The sequence below is a fragment of the Mobula birostris genome, chromosome 16 (assembly GCF_030028105.1).
Source record: "Mobula birostris isolate sMobBir1 chromosome 16, sMobBir1.hap1, whole genome shotgun sequence".
In the NCBI taxonomy this organism is placed as follows: domain Eukaryota; kingdom Metazoa; phylum Chordata; class Chondrichthyes; order Myliobatiformes; family Myliobatidae; genus Mobula; species Mobula birostris.
Window position 1 is genome coordinate 305710 of NC_092385.1, and position 20351 is coordinate 326060.

Sequence of the window (20351 nt, forward strand, 5' to 3'; positions counted from 1 at the left end):
GCTACCGTCCAGGAAATGGTACCACAGTAAAAGGACCAACAGGCACCGGGACATCATCTTCCACCAAGCCATCATGATTAATTCATGCTGATACAATTGCATTTCCATGTTATATTGACTGTCCTATATATAAACTATTTATTATAAATTATACATTGCACATTTAGACGGCGACATAACGTAAAGATTTCTACTCCTCATGAATATGAAGGATGTATGTAATAAATTCAATTCAATTCAATTCACCCTCTCCACTATCTGTTCTGTCATTCTGGCTCCCATTCCCCCGGAAACTTATTTTAACCACATCATGCCCCCCAACACACTAGCAAGCCTTACCACTAGGATATTAGTCCCCTCTTATTCTGTTCCCCTAACTAACGAATCCCCTGTCACCCCTTTGACTTTCCTCTGCCAGGTAATCCCCCCAACAGTTTCTAAAGTGGTCTGATGAAGTTTGTGAGGATATTGAGGATGCAGAGGTTAATGACCTTCAAGGATTTTGTACTCTGTTAGCATAAGTTGCATCCTTTGTTTATGCTTCACGCAGTTGAGAGGTTGTGAAATAGCTAAACTACTTCTTTGTTTCAATCAAGGACAGAACTGTCTGATTCTGTACAGTAACAGATTTGTGTGTCTGACAAACACTCCGAGGCTGACTTTTCTATGTCTGGCCCTCTGTATCTTGTAGTTTGACAATCTTGGACTAAGAATTGGAAAAGAACTCCATATATGGATAATGATGGCCTCTTTGAACTGTATAAACGTTGCTGTATGTAACCTGGTGACAGAGGTTCGTCACGAGCCACTAGACAGGGAGGAATTCTGTCTCTCTGATGCTTGGCTCCGAACCTTCTCGCCGGCTGAGCTCGAACAAATAAACTGGTGAAAAGGGTAAAGTCAAGAACTGTTTGTGGTGTGGTTATTGGTCCGGCAATTTAAGTTTACATTTGGTGCCGTGACTCAGATCCTAACATAGGGAATGTTTCTCTGGGCTGAGTAAGCGACTGAGGGTTTGAATCGTACACAACTGAGTGGTAGGCCGCCCCGAGGTGTTTTACCGCTGGCCACTGCTTGTGTCCAGTCAGGCATTCTGCTGCTCGCCCATCGAAACTTGTACCTTGACGGGTTCCAACGACTGAGCGTAGGAGGAAATAGAAAGTAGGTACAGGAGTAGGCCATTCGGCCCTTCAAGCCTGCACCGCCATTCAGTATGATCATAGCTGATCATCCAACTCAGAACCCTGTACCAGCCTTCCCTCCATACCCCCTGATCCCTTTAGCCACCAGGGCCATACCTAACTCCCTCTTGAATGACAGGTAAGAGTTATATTTGAGCATCAAAGTGAGGTTGCTGCGGGTGACATTGGCTATTCTGTATTACGCTCGGAACAGGATTGTAAGCCCTGGTCGGAAGAAGTGGCCGCCGCTGCTCGAAGAATTCAGTAAAGGGTTGCGCATGCCTCTGGATATGGCCGGTTGAAATTTGATGATAAGGATATGAGACTAACAGCCAGGTAAATTTCTCACCTCGGCAGTAAAATGGGACAAATTCAGGATAAGGGAGGGAAGGGGACCCCCCCCCCACCGCAGAGTATGTGTGAGCAAATACCAGATAAGGAAAAGGATCTTTGGATGTTAAGTGCTGCACTAACTAAGCGATTGGGAAACGGTGTGTGGCTACCAAGGGGAACTTGGGATATAACCTCTTGTGAACAAGCAGTAGTTTTAATTTGGAAAAAGAATTGCAGGAAAAAGTGGAAATTATTGATTAAAGAATGGAAATATAAAGCTGATACCAAATGGAATAGTACTTTACTGGCCAGTTGGAGGAACAATGCATGTGATAAAGGGGTGTAGCAGTATGTACGTTAAAAGGAAATCCCAAGAGTTGGAAAACATTAAAGGTGGATTGCGAATGGGTAGGTGGGAGAAGGAAAAAGAGAACGAGTGAAACAAAGAAAACAGGCAAAGGCAGATATGGACAGACAGGAAGGTTTAGATCGGCAGTGCCACGCACGAGATCCAGGGCCAATACAGGATCCCGAACCCATGTCTGGCATACCAACCCGTTTGAGGACAGTGACTGTGATGAGGAGTGAGCACCCACCGTACTCCCCCCACCTTACCAGGGGCCAAGTGCACACAGTGCCCCCGAACCCCAATCCTCCCAGTACTCAGATACAGTGGCCGCTCGGGTAAAACAGCGGTGGCTGGGGAGGGGAGATCCTTATACCCTGAGATCCAGAAAGGGAATACCGAGGATTATTCCGAGACAGGGAGGGAAGAATCCAATAAAACCCCAGAGTTAATGGCTTCACAAAGACAATTGCCCACCCGAATGCTGCCCAATCCACGAGCAGGAGGAGGAACAGCCCTCAGTGATTCCTGTGTATGCACCCTGGAAGCCTCAAGAAATGATAATGATCATGAGTCAGGCCCCAGATAGAAAAGAAAAACCAGCACAGTTTGCTCAGTGTGTCCGCAGTACTATACAAGCGTATAATGCAACCCCGCAAGATTTATTCAGTCTCTGCTGCATGATTCTCTCAGCTGGTGGGGGCGGAAATGGAAGGCAGAATTAAGATACAAAACCTATCAGGAGATACAGGCGGGAATCCATAATGACCAGATTATTCAAGCCTTGGAAAAGGCTGTCCAGCAACCTGTAAACATCACTAAAGTACTTGAATGCAAACCTAAGTCTGGGGAATCAGGACCAGACTATCGGGAGCGATTTGTGGCCTGCTACGGCACTATCGCAGGAGATCAAGCCTTTAGTTAATGGGAATTCGTCCCCCCAGTTTAGGGCCTCACTGCTCCAATGCTTACCAACTAAGTTAGCCAACATGATTAAAACAAATAATATAGATTGCCTGACAATGACCAAAATCGAATGCGACGAGCCTTGACATACTATTGGGACCCGGCTTTCAAATCCCGATCAATCCTGAAGGGAACTAATATTAAAGGCGAATATGTTCAGTAGGAAGAAGGCCGCAAGCGGGCTATATCTGGGGATCAGAAAGGGGAACAAAAACTTACCAAAAGACAGGTGGGGACAACAACCCATTTAGAAATTGACAAGCAAGGATGCTTCCTACCATGAGTACCACCCCTCAAGAAGAGCCCAATTGTAATATTGCCAAGTTGCTGGAATTCCAATTCCGTTTATGATTGATATGGGGGCAACCACAACCACTCTCGATCAGGAAATATTATCGGAAAAGGGATTCCAGCTATCAGACGCTAAAATCACTCTGTCTGGGTTCGAAGGCACAGAACGGACGTATTCACGTACCCAGCCACTGTAGGTGGAATTCCAGGGGACCCAGTGTGAAGTTTCATTTACAGTCACCACCAGTCGGGGGTGTAATCTAGCAGGGAGAGACTTGCTCTGTCCGTTGGAAGTCGAGATTCTATACATGGACAAGGGTATCACCCTGGGACTAGTGAACAACCGACAGCTTCCCCAGTTTCCGAACCCCCAGTGGCAGGCACTTAATCTGGACGCCAGTGCGTTTGAACCCCTTCTGCCAGCGGCCGACTCTCATATGACTCTGTACTATGACCCTACGGGGTGCTCAACTGAGGAAAGCCAATATTATGCACCCCTTGAGGGAAAGAAGTTCCTAGTCTCGTTGACTGGAGAGGTTAAAGGAAGAGAGGGCAGTGCATTTCTGGCCAAAGTTCCGGATTTCCTTTGGCGACAGACAGAACTGGTGGTTCCCCACACCACCGTTAGGGTTTGCCCTGGGTTCAAGCCAAAGAGCCGAGGGTTCATTACGTACACCTTGACGAAACAAGCCTCCAGCACCGAGGGAGACTGGCAAGACTTGGCCGTGGGCCAACTCCAATACTGGAAGGAGTCTGAGGTGAAGATGGGGAATCTAGTAAGACATTCTTTTAATATTGACCAAACTCAAGACATTGTACACCATTTCTGGGCAATTTCAGGCCATGAAGTCAGCCACACCAACTGCTCCTCCCCACCCCCCCGCCGTCCAGATCAGCGTGAAAGAAGGACAGACTCTCCCATCCACTCCACAATACTCCCTCAAGCCTGAGGCAACGCTTTATGAGGATGGAGGTTCTTTTGTGGATCCAGCAGGGAAACGATATTCTGGCTATGCGATAGTGACAGGCAGTGAAATAGTTGAGCAAGCCTCTTTTGAAGCAGCTGTCTCCGCTCAGAAAGCTGAGCTGTTTGCTCAGACTCGTGCCTGTATCCTAGCAACAGACAAAAGTGCGACGTTTACACAGACTCCCTTATGCATTCGGAATTGTACATGACTACGGGGCCCTCTGGTAACATGGGGATTCCTGACTTCATCTGGCCACCCCATTAGGAATGCAACTTTTGTAAATGACTTACTCACCGCTCTACAGCTACCTCGAGTTTTGGCTATTATTAAATGTGCGGCCCATACCCGCATGTCCAACTGGATCACTAAAAGCAATGCTTTAGCAAATTAGACAGCGAAAAGTGCGGCACAATCCTCGGTAGTTGTAGTCCCCTTGGGTTCCCGTCAATTATCTCTCTGCGACTCAAGCAGAACAGGTTTGCCAGACATGTGGGAGGTACGTACTTTTCAGAGGGACGCCTCTGAGGAGGAGCCCAAACTGTGATCGCGGATGGGGTGCCAGAAAGACCCCGACCTAGGCCTTTGGACCACCCCAGCGGGACAGGTTTGTGTTCCTACAGATTTTACCAATATTGGTCGATTATGTACATAATTGTACACACCTGGAAAAGAAGGGAATGGTTGATAACCTGTATCCTGCACACCGGGTACGACTCCCTTGCCAGGTGGACCTTCTTCGTGTCTACAAGTTGATGTTTTTGAATTGCCTAGAGTACATTGCTATAGATACTGCTTAGTTATTACAGATGTGTTTAGTAGATGGATTGAAGCTATTCCAACTACCAATAATACTGCTATGACTGTTGTGAAGGTATTATTACGGGAAATAATTCCCATGTATGGCCTGCGAGAGATGCTGAGCTCTGACGATGGCCCACACTTTGTGGCGAAAGTAAACGAAGGGGTATGTAATGAACTAGCTATCAAGCAACAACTCCACTGTGTACACCAGCCACGGGCCGCTGGCATAGTGGACAGAGCCAATGGCACTCTGAAGAGTAAACTGGCCAAACTAACAGCGGAGACTGGACTCACATGGGTGAAGGTCCTACCGTTAGCCCTATTCCACATGAGGGTTACCCCACAGGGGAAACAGGGTTGTCACCAGCTGAAATCATTTATGGACGGCCCATGAGGACACCCTGGGGACCAAGACCTTGTGTACCATTGCTCCCAGAAAGTCAACCAGCAAAATTGGATATGCATACCCTCGGGGAAGAGATGGGGAAATATATATGGCAACTAATCAAAGTTTTCCAAGCATGATATTCACAGGTATGATAGACTTACAAGGAAGAGAACTACCCCGCAGAGAGGAGTGACTATCCCACTATAGAACCTGGAAACTTTGTCTTGACCAAGAACTGGGATTGAGGGAATCTCGGACCTGGGTGGAAAGGACCATATCAGGTGTTACTGACCACTCCCACGGCTGTGAAACTGAAGGGGCAATCTCAGTGGATATATCGAACAGACTGCAAATGTGTTACTGAAGGAACTGAGTAGAAGGACTCTCTCAGACTAAAGGAAAATGTATTGGTTGATAGTGGTGTTCGTGTTTATGTCTTTGAGAAGGCTCACCCCAGCATCCAGGGACCCCCATGTTAACACCTTTCTCTCTCTGTCACACCTACAACAAACAGGTAGAACTGGGGGCCTGCTGGGTTTGTGCCGAAATTCCACAGCATGGTAAAACTATGATTCCAATGTCAGTAATCCCGCTCAACCAGAGGAACTCTCAGCCTGGGCTTTCTCAAATAACACCCGGGGAAGTGAGGTGAGGAACTGTGGTCCAGTCAGAGATAACTGTGGCTGTCAGTGTTTTGAGGGATAGTATCTCAGACCCCCATCAAACAGAACTTCCTATACTGGGAAACATGCATCCTGGCCATACTTGCAGGTGCCCAGCAGCAGAGAGGAATAACTGAGACTGAACGATTTTGGATGATCACTTTTCTCTCCTATGGAGTAGCCAGGAATTCATGAGAGATAATCAATTTGGCTACAGCACTTGAGGAGCTGGCCACAATACTGCAGGGGCCCTGACAGAAACACAGGCCCAAGTAACAGAAATATCCACTGAAATTATTGCAATCTGGCAAACAGTCCTACAGAATCGTATGGCTTTAGATTTTATCCCAGCTGAGAAAGGGGGAACCTGTGCTATTATTGACAAAGAATGGTGCACCTATATCCCTGATGAGTCGACTAACATTACATTCCTCTCCAAGCATACTGCGAAAGAGACTGACATCATCAAGAAAGTAGGGCAGGATTTACACAGGTTCACCCAAGGGTCAAAATAGTGGTCTTGCAAGGCCTGTTCGGTAATATGTGGGGCATGATATTGCATTATGGCCTAATAGTTGTACATATCATTGTTATAACTACTGTTGTACGCTGTTTTTACCCACTAATAAGTCAATGCTGTACTCGGTTGCTTTCTCTGTAAACAATTACTGCTTTGTTGATCAGGTAATGATCAAAAGGAGGGAATGATAAAGTATGTAAAAGGGTTAAGACTTTGTTAAACAATGGCAGCCTGTTTTTCTGAAAGAAACTGCTGATGATCAACAGATGTGCTAAGCCATACTGAGCCATATTTCTTCTTGAGGGCAGCTAGCTAGGGTTTCAGGGTGCTTATCTCCTTGTGCACTCATGTGTAGAGATAGGACAGCTTCAGTCTGTTCTGTGTGTGTAAACCATTATGACTATTTTGTAATTTGTCTTTAGGGCGCTGTCATGTAGTAAATAACTTTGGCTCCAGCCTGTCTTGTGGGGGTGGGGGAGGTATCTGGACGGAAATATCTGTGGTGTAAGGGGAATTGTTAGTCAGTTAGTGGATTGGGCAGGAACAGTCAGACACTGTTCCTGTTTGAGGGACTAACTGAGTAAGCCCCGGGTGCTTGGAGTAAAGAGTTTGTACTTGTACGGTCTCTGAGTGACTTTATCTGGATTCAACTTCAACAGACTGGGAGTAGTTTTAAAGGGCTAGACTGCTGGAAGCACATTACCAGACCTGGAGTGATTGCAACTGGGTCTGACAAAGGCATAACTGGTTCTTCTGGGCACATTCAGTCTCACTCCAACTATTTCCTACCTTCCTTTGTGCGGGTATGTAATACTGTATCTAAAGGACCAGTGTTTGAGTAAATGAGACTCACCAAACTTTCTCCTGACTGAATCACTGGAATCTCCGAGTCAGATGGGTCCTATCCAGTTGATGCTCTCAATCCTTGAGCTGGTTCACTTGTTGCCATTCCCTCATCTTCAGAAGTGGTTTGCTTCCAGTTGGGGTTTTTCTTCCTATAAATCTCTCACCGCTGGTCTAACCTTAACATGAAAGATAATGAAGCACATTAACAATAAAAAGGAGAACCAAACATTTCTGCTTAATGTTACTGAGAAAAAAACTCACTGAAATTTAAACATTGAAGGCAAATATAATGATCTCAGTGAACAATCTCTTATTGTCCCTCACTCATCACAAAATGATATGGGATAAGGAGCCATCATTCAGTCATGGTAAGACATAAGACACAGGAACAGAATTAGGTCATTCGATCCATCTGGTCTGCCCTACCATTCAACCATGGCTGAGTTTTATTCCAACACCATATTCCTGCCTTCCTCCTGAACCCTGAAGCTAGTTAGCAATCATGAATATATTAATCTTTGTCATAAATATACCCAAATGGCAGCCTCAACCAACCTCTGCAGCAACAAATTCCACAGATCAGACATCATTTGGCCGAAATATTTTTCTCATCTCAGTTTTAAAGGGAAGCATCTTTATTCTGAGACTGTGCTGTCAGATCACAGACTCTCCGTCTAATGGAAACTTCCTCTCCATGTCCACGGTATCCAGGCTCTTCAGCATTCGGTAGGTTTATTTAACCATACATCCCTCCACCACCCCCACTGTCCCTCTGAACTCCATTGAGCACAGGTCCAGAACCATCAAATGCTCCTCATACAAAAAGCCGATTATTGCTGATATTATTGAAAACCTCGTTAGCAATAATTGTACTGAACACATTTCCAGGAATAACAGACAGATTAGTACCAGGATAATTTACTGGGAAAAGTTGTGCTTTCTTTACTGTTCTACTATCACAGAACGAGCCATTTCCATTCCCAGGATAAAGCAGGTCCATTTCAAGAAATATAAACCATTCCAGGGTGAATGTAATAAAAATAAACTGAAATTACCAGAAACACTGAGCAGGTAAGGAACAGCTGCGGGGAGAGGAACAAACTTTACAATTCAGGTTAATAACGTTTCGTCAGAGTGACTTCAAACATTTTCAGTTTTTAGTTCAGATTTCCAGCAACTTGACATTCTGCCTGATTCCACCAAATGACAAACAAGTGAAAGTGAGGGGAGGATTTCCAAAGACAGTTTGAACACCAAACTCGCGGGTCTATTTCTACTGTTGTAAACACGGGACAGCCCATTTACTCCAAGCCTCTCCTTGTGAGGGATGGAATACAAACTTATTCTCTCCTCAGGTTGACAGCCATTGCTTCCAAAGGAACTCCAGAAACAAAGATCTGATCCCAGACCAGGAATATTCGCTCAACACCTCATTAGTCTGGGGAGCTTGATCCCCGGGTCCACTGTACTTGGATTTAAAACTGTGATATCCCAGGACCCAACCTCACAGAGTCACACTGCTGAATCTGCCACTCACCAACCCTGAGAGACTCACAAATCACCCCCACATCTCACACTGGGTAATGCAATCCGGGATTTCCCCACAACCAATGTCCAGCTGCTCAAAATTTCTGCTTCACTGCAGAAGGACGACTATTCAGCCCCATCTGTAGAAACACTAACCAAAGTCAAAGCCAAAACACCAACAGTTCCATATGCCTGGAATGTAGATCACAGGATTATAGCCCAAGCACCAACTCTTCCAGTACCCTTCGCTGCCAGTAAAATGCTGTAGTGTGTCAGCCAGTCACAGTTCAAAAACTAGCACCTCCACACCAATGCACAACAGAAATGGTACCCGATGACCCTCTGGCATTCCAGCTAACAAAAACCAATTCTGGAAATAACTCAGCGAGGCCAAAGGTGCAAAAGGACACTTCACAATGAAGACAAGGGTTAGAAGAAAGATTGCTGATATACAGTGGCATGCAAAAGTTTGGACACCCCTGGTCAAAATTTCTTTTGCTGTGAATAGCTAAGCGAGTAAAAGATGAACTGATTTCCAAAAGACATAAAGTTAAAGATGACATATTTCTTTAATATTTTAAGCAAGAAAACTTTTTTTATTTCCATCTTTTACAGTTTCAAAATAGCAAAAAAGGAAAAGGGCCCGAAGCAAAAGTTTGGGCACCCTGCATGGTAAGTACTTAATAACACCCCCTTTGGCAAGTATCACAGCTTGTAAACGCTTTTTGTAGCCAGCTAAGAGTCTTTCAATTTTTGTTTGGGGGATTTTCCCATTCTTCCTTGCAAAAGGCTTCTGGTTCTGTGAGATTCTTGGGCTGTCTTGCATGCACTTCTCTTTTGAGGTCTATCCACAGATTCTCGATGATGTTTAGGTCGGGGGACTGTGAGGGCCATGGCAAAACCTTCAGCTTGTGCCTCTTGAGGTAGTCCATTGTGGTTTTTGAGGTGTGTTTAGGATCATTATCCTGTTGTAGAAGCCATCCTCTTTTCATCTTCAGCTTTTTTAGACGGTGTGATGTTTGCTTTCAGAATTTGTTGATATTTAATTGAATTCATTCTTCCCTCTACGAGTAAATGTTCCCCATGCCACTGGCTGCAACACAAGCCCAAAGCATGATCGATCCACCCCCATGCTTAACAGTTGGAGAGGGGTTCTTTTCATGAAATTCTGCACCTTTTTCTCCAACCATACCTATGCTCATTGTGGTCAAAAAGCTCTATTCAAATGGTTCAAAGGAACACCTAAACAAGCTTGATACATTTTGGAAGCAAGTCCTATGGACTGATGAAGTTATATAACGTATAACCATATAACAATTACAGCACGGAAACAGGCCATCTCGGCCCTTCTAGTCCGTGCCGAACTCTTATTCTCACCTAGTCCCACCGACCTGTACTCAGCCCATAACCCTCCATTCCTTTCCTGTCCATATAACTATCCTATTTAACTTTAAATGACAACATCGAACCTGCCTCAACCACTTCTTCGGGAAGCTCGTTCCACACAGTTACCACTCTCTGAGTTAAGAAGTTCTCCCTCATGTTACCCCTAAACTTTTGCCCTTTAACTCTCAACTCATATCCTCTTGTTTGAATCTCCCCCACTCTCAATGGAAAAAGCCTATTCATGTCAACACTATCTATCCCCCTCATAATTTTAAACACCTCTATCAAGGCCCCCCTCAACCTTCTACATTCCAAAGAATAAAGACCCAACTTGTTCAACCTTTCTCTGTAACTTAGGAGATGAAACCCAGGTAACATTCTGGCAAATCTTCTCTGTACTCTCTCAATTTTGTTGACATCTTTCCTATAATTCGGTGACCAGAACTGTACACAATACTCCAAATTTGGCCTCATCAATGCCTTGTACAATTTCAACATTACATCCCAACTCCTATACTCAATGCTCTGATTTAAAAAGGCCAGCATACCAAAAGCTTTCTTCACCACCCTATCCACATGAGATTCCACCTTCAGGGAACAATGCACCATTATTCCTAGATCCCTCTGTTCTACTACATTCTTCAATGCCCTACCATTTACCATGTATGTCCTATTTTGATTATTCCTACCAAAATGTAGCACCTCACATTTTTCAGCGTTAAACTCCATCTGCCATCTTTCAGCCCACTCTTCTAACTGGCCTAAATCTCTCTGCAAGTTTTGAAAACCTACTTCATTATCCACAACTTCACCTATCTTAGTATCATCTGCATACTTACTAATCCAATTTACCGCCCCATCATCCAGATCATTAATATATATGACAAACAACACTGGACCCAGTACAGATCCCTGAGGCACACCACAAGACACCGGCCTCCAATCTGACAAACAGTTATCTACCACTATTCTCTGGCGTCTGCCATCCAGCCACTGCTGAATCTCTTTTACTACTTCGATATTAATACCTAACAATTGAACCTTCCTAACTAACCTTCTACGTGGAACCTTGTCAAAGGCCTTACTGAAGTCCATATGGACAACATCCACTGCTTTATCCTCGTCAACTTTCCTAGTAACCTCTTCAAAAAATTCAATAAGATTTGTCAAACATGACCTTCTACGCACAAATCCATGTTGACTGTGTAAGGGGTTTCTTCTTTTACGTTACTGCGTATGTTAATTTAAATGGCTTCTTTGTTATGTTAAATGCTGAGAACGTTCTCTAGCTAGCAATTTGTTTTGGTTATATTAACAGAGATAATGAACCAATGGGTGCCCATGTTATTCTTTCTTGGGGTGATATGCTGTCTCATATGGCTGGGAAACGGGGGTTTTGGCAGGTAGTTGGATGAGAGACCGGGAGGACGACAGACATGCTGGGAGTGCTCTGGTCGAGCTACGAGTTGAAGGGGTCAGAGTGGATCGCAGGGGGAAGAAAGAAGGTCCCCAAGCTCTAACTGTGTGCACGAAGAAACTGAACTTTGACAAGTATGGTGCCTTTTTCATTCCCTTTTGTATTGTACCTCTATTAATCTTATAGTCCTAGTAAGATTTATAAAGTGTAATTTGTAAAACGTACATTGTGTGCTGGCTGATGATTGATGTTTGAAGCCGAATCAGGTGGCACTTGCACAGCAACCGACGTAACCCGGAGACTAGGTGGGCGGCAGACGGGGTTTCCCCGAGATAAATACAAGCCAATATAGCTGAACGTTACAACTGTTCCTAATCAGACCCAGTCTATCCAGATAATTATATATACCATCTCTAAGAATACTTTCCATCAATTTACCCACCACTGACGTCAAACTCACAGGCCGATAATTACTGGGCTTATTCTTCGACCCCTTTTTAAACAATGGAACCACATGAGCAATATGCCAATCCTCCGGCACCATCCCCGTTTCTAATGACATTTGAAATACTTCTGTCAGAGCCCCTGCTATTTCCACACTAACTTCCCTCAAGGTCCTAGGTAATATCCTGTCAGGACTAGGAGACTTATCCACTTTTATATTCCTTAAAAGCGTCAGTACTTCCTCTTCTTTAATCATCATAGTTTCTCTAACTACCCTACTTGTCTCTCTTACCTTACTCAATTCAATATCCTTCTCCTTACTGAGTACCGAAGAAAAGAAATTGTTCAAAATCTCACCCATCTCTTTTGGCTGAACGTTTTGGCCGCAATGAGCAAAGGTATCTTTGGAGGAAAAAGGGTGCAGAATTTCATGAAAAGAACCCCTCTCCAACTGTTAAGCACTGGGGTGGATCGATCATGCTTTGGGCTTGCGTCACATTATGGCTGTGGTACCACAGATCAGCAGATGACACCAGGACAAGAGTTGCTTCAGACCCCCAAAAACATATTATGCCTGACCCTTTGTGTTAATTATTCTGAAACTTCTAAATTAGTGGCATTTGGTAAGTAGGTAATTACTTTTAAATTGGTAAAATACATGATTACCGTCTTTTTCTTTACTTGCTTGATAATTATATTTTATGCTAATTAGTGAGTGCAACCGTGCAATACTTTGTCATATTATCAAATTATGTATTATATGTTTTATTGTACCAGTTATACATTGAAATGTAGTGATAGGCTATACTCTTGTAACTGTCTTAACTATCACTACATTTCTGTGGAGTTCTGGAATTCATATATTTCTTTCATCTTGGTTTAGTGCTTGACATTATAAGAAGATAATGTCTTCTTATAAATATATGAATTACACTCAATTTGTGTACTACTCATTACATGAATGGGGCAAGGAAGTTGCGCAGTACATGAAATGAGCAGGTACACAAAATGGGTGTGACATACGAGGGGTGATTGATAGGTTCGTGGCCTAAGGTGGAAAGAGTCAATTTTAGAAAACCTAGCAATTTTCAATTATCTGAAATAGAGATACCACAAAAGTTATTAACTTCAAACTTTCTGCATAATCACTCAAAGAGTTGAACTGCACATACTTGTTACGAGAGCTGTATAACTTTAGGCATCTGATCCGAGCTCTCAAGATTCCAGCCTTGAACTCCAGGCCGGGTCTTCACGTGCTGCTATTGTGACTCCCGTCTCCCCTTCCCCCACCACCACTCTGCAACCCCGTCGCCCTCACATTCCATCAGCTACTCCTGGGCCCACGGAGACTCCTTCTTCCTCCCACCCCAACCCTCCCGTTTCCACTGACACCACCAGCCTCCCTCCCCCTCCCCCTCTGATCCTACTTCTCATCGGTGCCGGGTCTTTACCATCCCCTCCGACCTTCAACTGTCTGAGGCAGAACGCTCTGTCCTCAGTAAGGGCCTCATCTTTGTCCCCCTTCGCCCACACCTCAGTGAGTTCCGCGTTCGCCATGACGCGGAAACTCTTCTTCCGCCGGCTCCGTCTTCGAGCCTACTTCTTCGGCAAGGACTCTCCTACCCCCACCGATGACCCCTTCTCCCGTCTTCAACCCTCCTCTTCTTCATGGGGGCCCCGCTCTGGTCTTCTGCCTGCTCTGGATCTCTTTATTGCTAACTGCCGACGGGACATCAACTGTCTCGACTTCACCGTACCTTGTTCCCATTCCAACCTCACTCCTCCCGAACACTCTGCTCTCCACTCCCTCCGCACTAATCTTAACCTTACTATAAAACCCGCCGATAAGGGGGGTGCTGTTGTAGTCCGGCGCACTGACCTCTACCTTGCCAAGGCACAGTGACAACTCGCGGATGCCTCCTCTTATGTACCCCTCGATCGTGACCCCACTAAGGAGCACCAGGCCATTCTCTCCCACACCATCACCGACTTTATCCGCTCAGGGGATCTCCCACCCACTGCTACCAACCTTGCAGTTCCCACACCTCACACTTCCCACACCTCGCACTTCCCATTTCTACCTCCTACCCAAGATCCACAAACCTGCCTGTCCATTTTCTCAGCTTGCTCCTGCCCTACCGAACTCATTTCTGCATACCTCAACACAGTTTTATCCCCCCTTGTTCAATCCCTTCCTACCTATGTTCATGACACTTCTCGCACTCTGAAACTTTTCAATGATTTTAAGTTCCCTGGCCCCCACCGCTTTATTTTCACCATGGAAATATATATATAGTCCCTATATACTTCCATCCCCCATCAGGAAGGTCTCAAAGCTCTCCGCTTCTTTTTGGGTTCCAGACCTAACCAGTCCCCCTCTACCACCACTCTGCTCCGTCTAGCGGAATTAGTCCTTACTCTTAATAATTTCTCCTTTGGCTCCTCCCACTTCCTCCAAACTAAAGGTGTAGCCATTGGCACCCATATGGGTCCCAGCTATGCCTGCCTTTTTGTTGGCTTTGTGGAACAATCTATGTTCCAAACCTATTCTGGTATCTGTCCCCCACTTTTCCTTCGCTACATCGATGACTGCATTGGTGCTGCTTCCTGCACGCATGCTGAGCTCATTGACTTCATTAACTTTGCCTCCAACTTTCATCCTGCCCTCAAGTTTACCTGGTCCATTTCTGACACCTCCCTCCCCTTTCTTGATCTTTCTGTCTCTATCTCTAGAGACAGCTTATCTACTGATGTCTACTATAAGCCTACTGACTCTCACAGCAATCTGGACTATTCCTCTTCTCACCCTGTCTCTTGCAAAAATGCCATCCCCTTTTCGCAATTCCTCCGTCTCCACCGCATCTGCTCTCAGGATGAGGCTTTTCATTCCAGGATGAAGATGTCCTTTTTTTAAAGACAGGGGCTTCCCTTCCTCCACCATCAACTCTGCTCTCAAACGCATCTCCCCCATTTCACACACAACTGCTCTCACTCCATCCTCCCGCCACCCCACTAGGAATAGGGTTCCCCTTGTCCTCACCTACCACCCCACCAGCCCCCGGGTCCAACATATTATTCTCCGTAACTTCCGCCACCTCCAACAGGATCCTACCACTAAGCACATCTTTCCCTCCCCTCCCTGCTTTCCGCAGGGATCCTTCCCTACGCGACTCCTTTGTCCATTCGTCACCCCATCCCTCCCCACCGATCTCTCTCCTGGCACTTATCCTCGTAAGCGGAACAAGTGCTACACATGTCCTTACACTTCCTCCCTCACTACCATTCAGGGCCTCAGACAGTCCTTCCAGGTGAGGTGATACTTCAATTGTGAGTTGGCTGGGGTGATATACTGCGTCCGGGGCTCCCGATGTGGCCTTTTATATATTGGCGAGACCCGACACAGACTGGGAGATTGTTTCACTGAACACCTATACTCTGTCCGCCAGAGAAAGCAGGATCTCCCAGTGACCACACATTTTAATTCCACATCCCATTCCCATTCTGATATGTCTATCCACGGCCTCCTCTACTGTCAAGATGAAGCCACACTCGGGTTGGAGGAACAACACCTTATATTCCGTCTGGGTAGCCTCCAACCTGATGGCATGAACATTGACTTCTCAAACTTCTGCTAATGCGCCACCTCCCCCTCGTACCCCATCCGTTATTTACTTAGATACACACATTCTTTCTCTCTCTCTCTCCTTTTTCTCCCTCTGTCCCTCTGACTATACCCCTTGCCCATCCTCTGGGTTCCCCCCCTCCCCCTTTTCTTTCTCCCTGGGCCTCCTGTCCCCTGATCCTCTCATATCCCCTTTGCCAATCACCTGTCCAGCTCTTGGCTCCATCCCTCCCCCTCCTGTCTTCTCCTATCATTTTGGATCTCCCCCTCCCATTTTCAAATCCCTTACTAGCTCTTCTTTCAGTTAGTCCTGACGAAGGGTCTCGGCCCGAAACGTCGACCGTACCTCTTCCTAGAGATGCTGCCTGGCCTGCGGCGTTCACCAGCAACTTTTATGTGTGTAACTTTAGGCCTTCTAACTTAGGCCACGAACTTATCCATCACCCCTCGTACAGTTCTGGCACCTAAAAAATTGGCACTGTACCCCTGCTGCAGCCGTCCGGCAGTGCTCGGGCCCGGTTTACACAACACCGGGACCAGCTCCTTTCAGGACTCACGCTGCCCGAATGGCAGCAGACACAACGGCAAAAGCTGAGAGCGGCACCACGCATGCGTTCAGCTGGAGGTTCGCCGCAGCGCCACCGGCAGCCGGAGGTCTGCACATCGCCGCCGGTGGCCGGAGGCCGGAGGCCGGCGGGACAACGGAGAGGTAAATTAAAATCACGACAAAGTCTGCAGATGCTGAAACTACTTTATACTTTATTGTGGCCAAACAATTGTTACTAGAACGTACAATCATCACAGCGATATTTGATTCTGCGCTTCCCGCTTCCTGGATTAAAAATATTAAATATTAAAAATTAGTAAACATTAGTAAGCATCACTCCCCACTAACATCTTAACTACATTCTACAGAGGCGTGGTTGAGAGTGTGCTGACCTTTTGCATCACAACCTGGTACTCCAGCTGCAGTGCTGTCGACAAAAAAGCCTTGCAGAGGGTGGTTAGGGGAGCAGAGAAGGTTATTGGGGTCTCCCTACCTTCTGTCCAAGACCTCTTTCAGAGTCGATGCCTCCAGAAGACACGGTACATCATTAAAGACCCCTCACACCCTCTCCATGAACTGCTTGTTCTTCTGCCATCAGGCAAACGTTACAGGAGCATCAAAACTAAAACCACAAGGCTACAAAACGGCTTCCTCCCACAGGCAGTCAGACTGCTAAATAGCTGCGCCACCTGACTCTGGACATTTTTAACTTCCACTGGACACTTATAACTGATTTAACTGACATGTGGCTGTTGTGTTTTACTATTTATTGTTATGTTTATTATTTAGCGTTGCGTTTGTTATGTTATGATTGCACTGCCCCTGAGGAAAGCTGTCTCATTCTGCCCTGCAGAGAATGACAATAAAGTTTTTTGAATCTTGGATCTTGAATCTTGAATCTTCTGCAGCTTCTTTTGGTCTTGGACAGGACAACTTCCATACCAGGTTGTGATGCACCCTAGAAGAATGCTTTCTACGGTGCATCTATAAAAATAGTGAAGGTTTTAGGGGACAGGCCAAATTTCTTTAGTTTTCTCAGGAAGTAAAGTCGCTGGTGGGCCTTCTTGGCAGTGGACTCTGCTTAGTTGGACCAAGTCAGGTCATTTGTGATATTGACCCCGAGGAACTTAAAGCTTTTGACCTGTTCCACTTGCGCACCACCGATGTAAATTGGGTTGTGCGGTCTGCTACTCCTTCTGAAGTCAACAACCAATTCCTTCGTCTTGCTGACGTTGAGGGATAGGTTATTGTCTTTGCACCATGCCACCAGGTTCTTAATTTCCTCTCTGTACTCAAACTCATCATTACCCGAGATACGGCCTACAATTGTTGTATCATCAGCAAACTTGTATATTGAGTTTGATGGAAACTTGGCTACACAATCATGGATGTACAGTGAGTACAGCAGGGAGCTGGTACACAGCCTTGTGGGGCACTGGTGCTCAGAGTGATTGTAGAGGAGAGCTTGTCCCCTATTTTTAAAGCCTGTATCCTGTCTGTGAGGAAGTCGAAGATCCAGCTGCAGATCTGAATGCTAAGGCCCAGATTCCGGACCTTAGGAATCAGTTTATTTGGAATGACGGTATTAAAGGCAGAGCTGTAGTCAAGATCCAGAGCAACACAAACAAAATGCTGGCAGAGTTCAGCAGGCGGGGCAGCATCTATCGAAAAGAGTCATTAGTCAACGTTTGCAGTTGAACCCTCTTTCAGGACTGAGATGGAATGGGGGAAATATCTGAATCAGATCGGGGCGAGCGAGGAAATGTCTAGCTGGAAGGTGATAGGTAAGTCAGGTAGGTGGGAAAGCTCAAGAGCAAAAGAAAATAGAATCTAATAGGAGAGGACAGTGGAGAATTGGAGGAAGGGATGGAGCAGTGGACCCAGAGAGAAGTGATCAGCAGGTGAGAGGACATGAAAAGTCAGAGAGGAAGAGAGGGAGTGGGAAGGAGGGGTGACGGGGAGATTTATTCACCAGAAGGAGAAATCGATATTCATGCCATCAGGTTGGAGAGGGGAGTACTCAGACGGAATATAAGGTGCTGATCCTGGACCCGGAGGGTGGCCTCATTTTAGCACAACAGGAGGCGATGGGTTGACACGTTGGAACGGGAATGGGAATGGGAATGAAAATGTTTGGACACTGGGAAGTTCCGCTTGGAGCCGATAGTTCAAAGGTTAATTTATTATCAAAGCAGGTATCCATAAACAAATCTGAGGTTTTTACCTTCTCCAGAGAGTGACAAAACAAAGAAAGAACATGAAAATTGTTCAGAGAAAAAAAATCAAACTCCCACCCACTCCCCGCATAAAAAAGAACGGCATCCCGATCATCAACCATCCAAACGCACCCCTGCCGCACAAAAGGGAACAATAACATCGGAAAAAAAAACCCACCCCGCACAACTGCGGAGTAACTAGTATCACCAGCGTAGAGGCAGCCACATCGGGGGCAGCGGACACAATAGGCGACCCCGGGAGATTCACAGGTCATAGTCATAGTCATACTTTATTGATCCCGGGGGAAATTGGTTTTCGTTACAGTTGCACCATAAATAATAAACAGTAATAGAACCATAAATAGTCAAATAGTAATATGTAAATTATGCCAGAAAATTATGAAATAAGTCCAGGACCAACCCATTGGCTCAGGGTGTCTGACCCCCAAGGGAGGAGTTGTAAAGTTTGATGGCCACAGGCAGGAATGACTTCCTATGACACTCTGCGCTGCATCTGGGTGGAATGAGTCTCTGGCTGAATGTACTCCTGTGCCCACCCAGTACATTATGTAGTGGATGGGAGACATTGACCAAGATGGCATGCAACTTAGACAGCGTCATCTTTTCAGACACCACCGTGAGAGAGTCCAGTTCCATCCCCACAACATCACTGGCCTTACGAATGAGTTTGTTGATTCTGTTGGTGTCTGCTACCCCAGCACACAACAGCAAACATGATAGCACTAGCCACCACAGACTCGTAGAACATCCTCAGCATTGTCCGGCAGATGTTAAAGGACCTCAGTCTCCTCAGGAAATAGAGACGGCTCTGACCCTTCTTGTAGACAGCCTCAGTGTTCTTTGACCAGTCCAGTTTATTGTCAATTCGTATCCCCAGGTATTTGTAATCCTCCACCATGTCCACACTGACCCCCTGAATGGAAACAGGGGTCACCGGTACCTTAGCTCTCCTCAGGTCTACCACCAGCTCCTTAGTCTTTTTCACATTGAGCTGCAGATAATTCTGCCCACACCATGTGATAAAGTTTCCTACCGTAGCCCTGTACTCAGCCTCATCTCCCTTGCTGATGCATCCAACTATGGCAGAGTCATCCGAAAACTTCTGAAGATGACAAGACTCTGTGCAGTAGTTGAAGTCCGAGGTGTAAATGGTGAAGAGAAAGGGAGACAAGACAGTACCCTGTGGAGCCCCAGTGCTGCTGATCACTCTGTCAGACACACAGTGTTGCAAGCACACGTACTGTGGTCTGCCAGTCAAGTAATCAAGAATCCATGATACCAGGGAAGGATCTACCTGCATCGCTGTCAGTTTCTCCCCCAGTGGAGCAGGGCAGATGGTGTTGAATGCACTGGAGAAGTCAAAAAAACATGACCCTCACAGTGCTCGCTGGCTTGTCCAGGTGGGTGTAGACACGGTTCAGCAAGTGGACAATGGCATCCTTAACCCCTGTCGGGGCTGGTAGGTGAACTGGAGGGGATCTAAGTGTGGCCTGACCATAGGCCGGAGCAGCTCCAGAACAAGTCTCTCCAGGGTCTTCATGATGTGGGAGGTCAATGCCACCGGTCTGTAGTCATTGAGGCCGCTGGGGCGTGGCATCTTCGGCACACGGACGAGGCAGGATGTCTTCCACAGTACAGGAACCCTCCAGAGCCTCAGGCTTAGGTTGAATACATGGCGAAGTACTCCACATATCTGAGGGGCACAAGCTTTGAGCACCCTGGTACTGACACCATCCGGTCCTGCAGCCTTGCTTGGGTTGAGATGTTTCAGCTGTCCTCTCACCTGTTCAGCTGTGAAGCCCACCGTGGTGGTTTCGTGAGGGGAAGGGGTATAGTCATGAGAGCAGGGTGGGGTACTGTGAGGAGGGG

General features: G+C 46.2%; 1 protein-coding gene across 3 annotated transcripts in view; it reads right to left on the minus strand.

The window, feature by feature from the left end:
* Positions 1–16275, minus strand: part of LOC140210906 (uncharacterized) — a 29501-nt gene extending 13226 nt beyond the window's left edge. The window contains exons 1-2 of one of the 3 annotated variants that reach the window (XM_072280177.1): positions 16183–16275; positions 7310–7478 (exon numbers count right to left, since the gene is read on the minus strand). The gene's annotated coding sequence lies outside the window, so the exon portion shown is untranslated. Of the gene's footprint in view, positions 1–7309; positions 7479–13248; positions 13316–16044 lie in introns of those variants that run through there. The other 2 variants (XM_072280179.1, XM_072280178.1) reach the window with 2 other exon arrangements.
* Positions 16276–20351: the final 4076 nt, after the last annotated feature.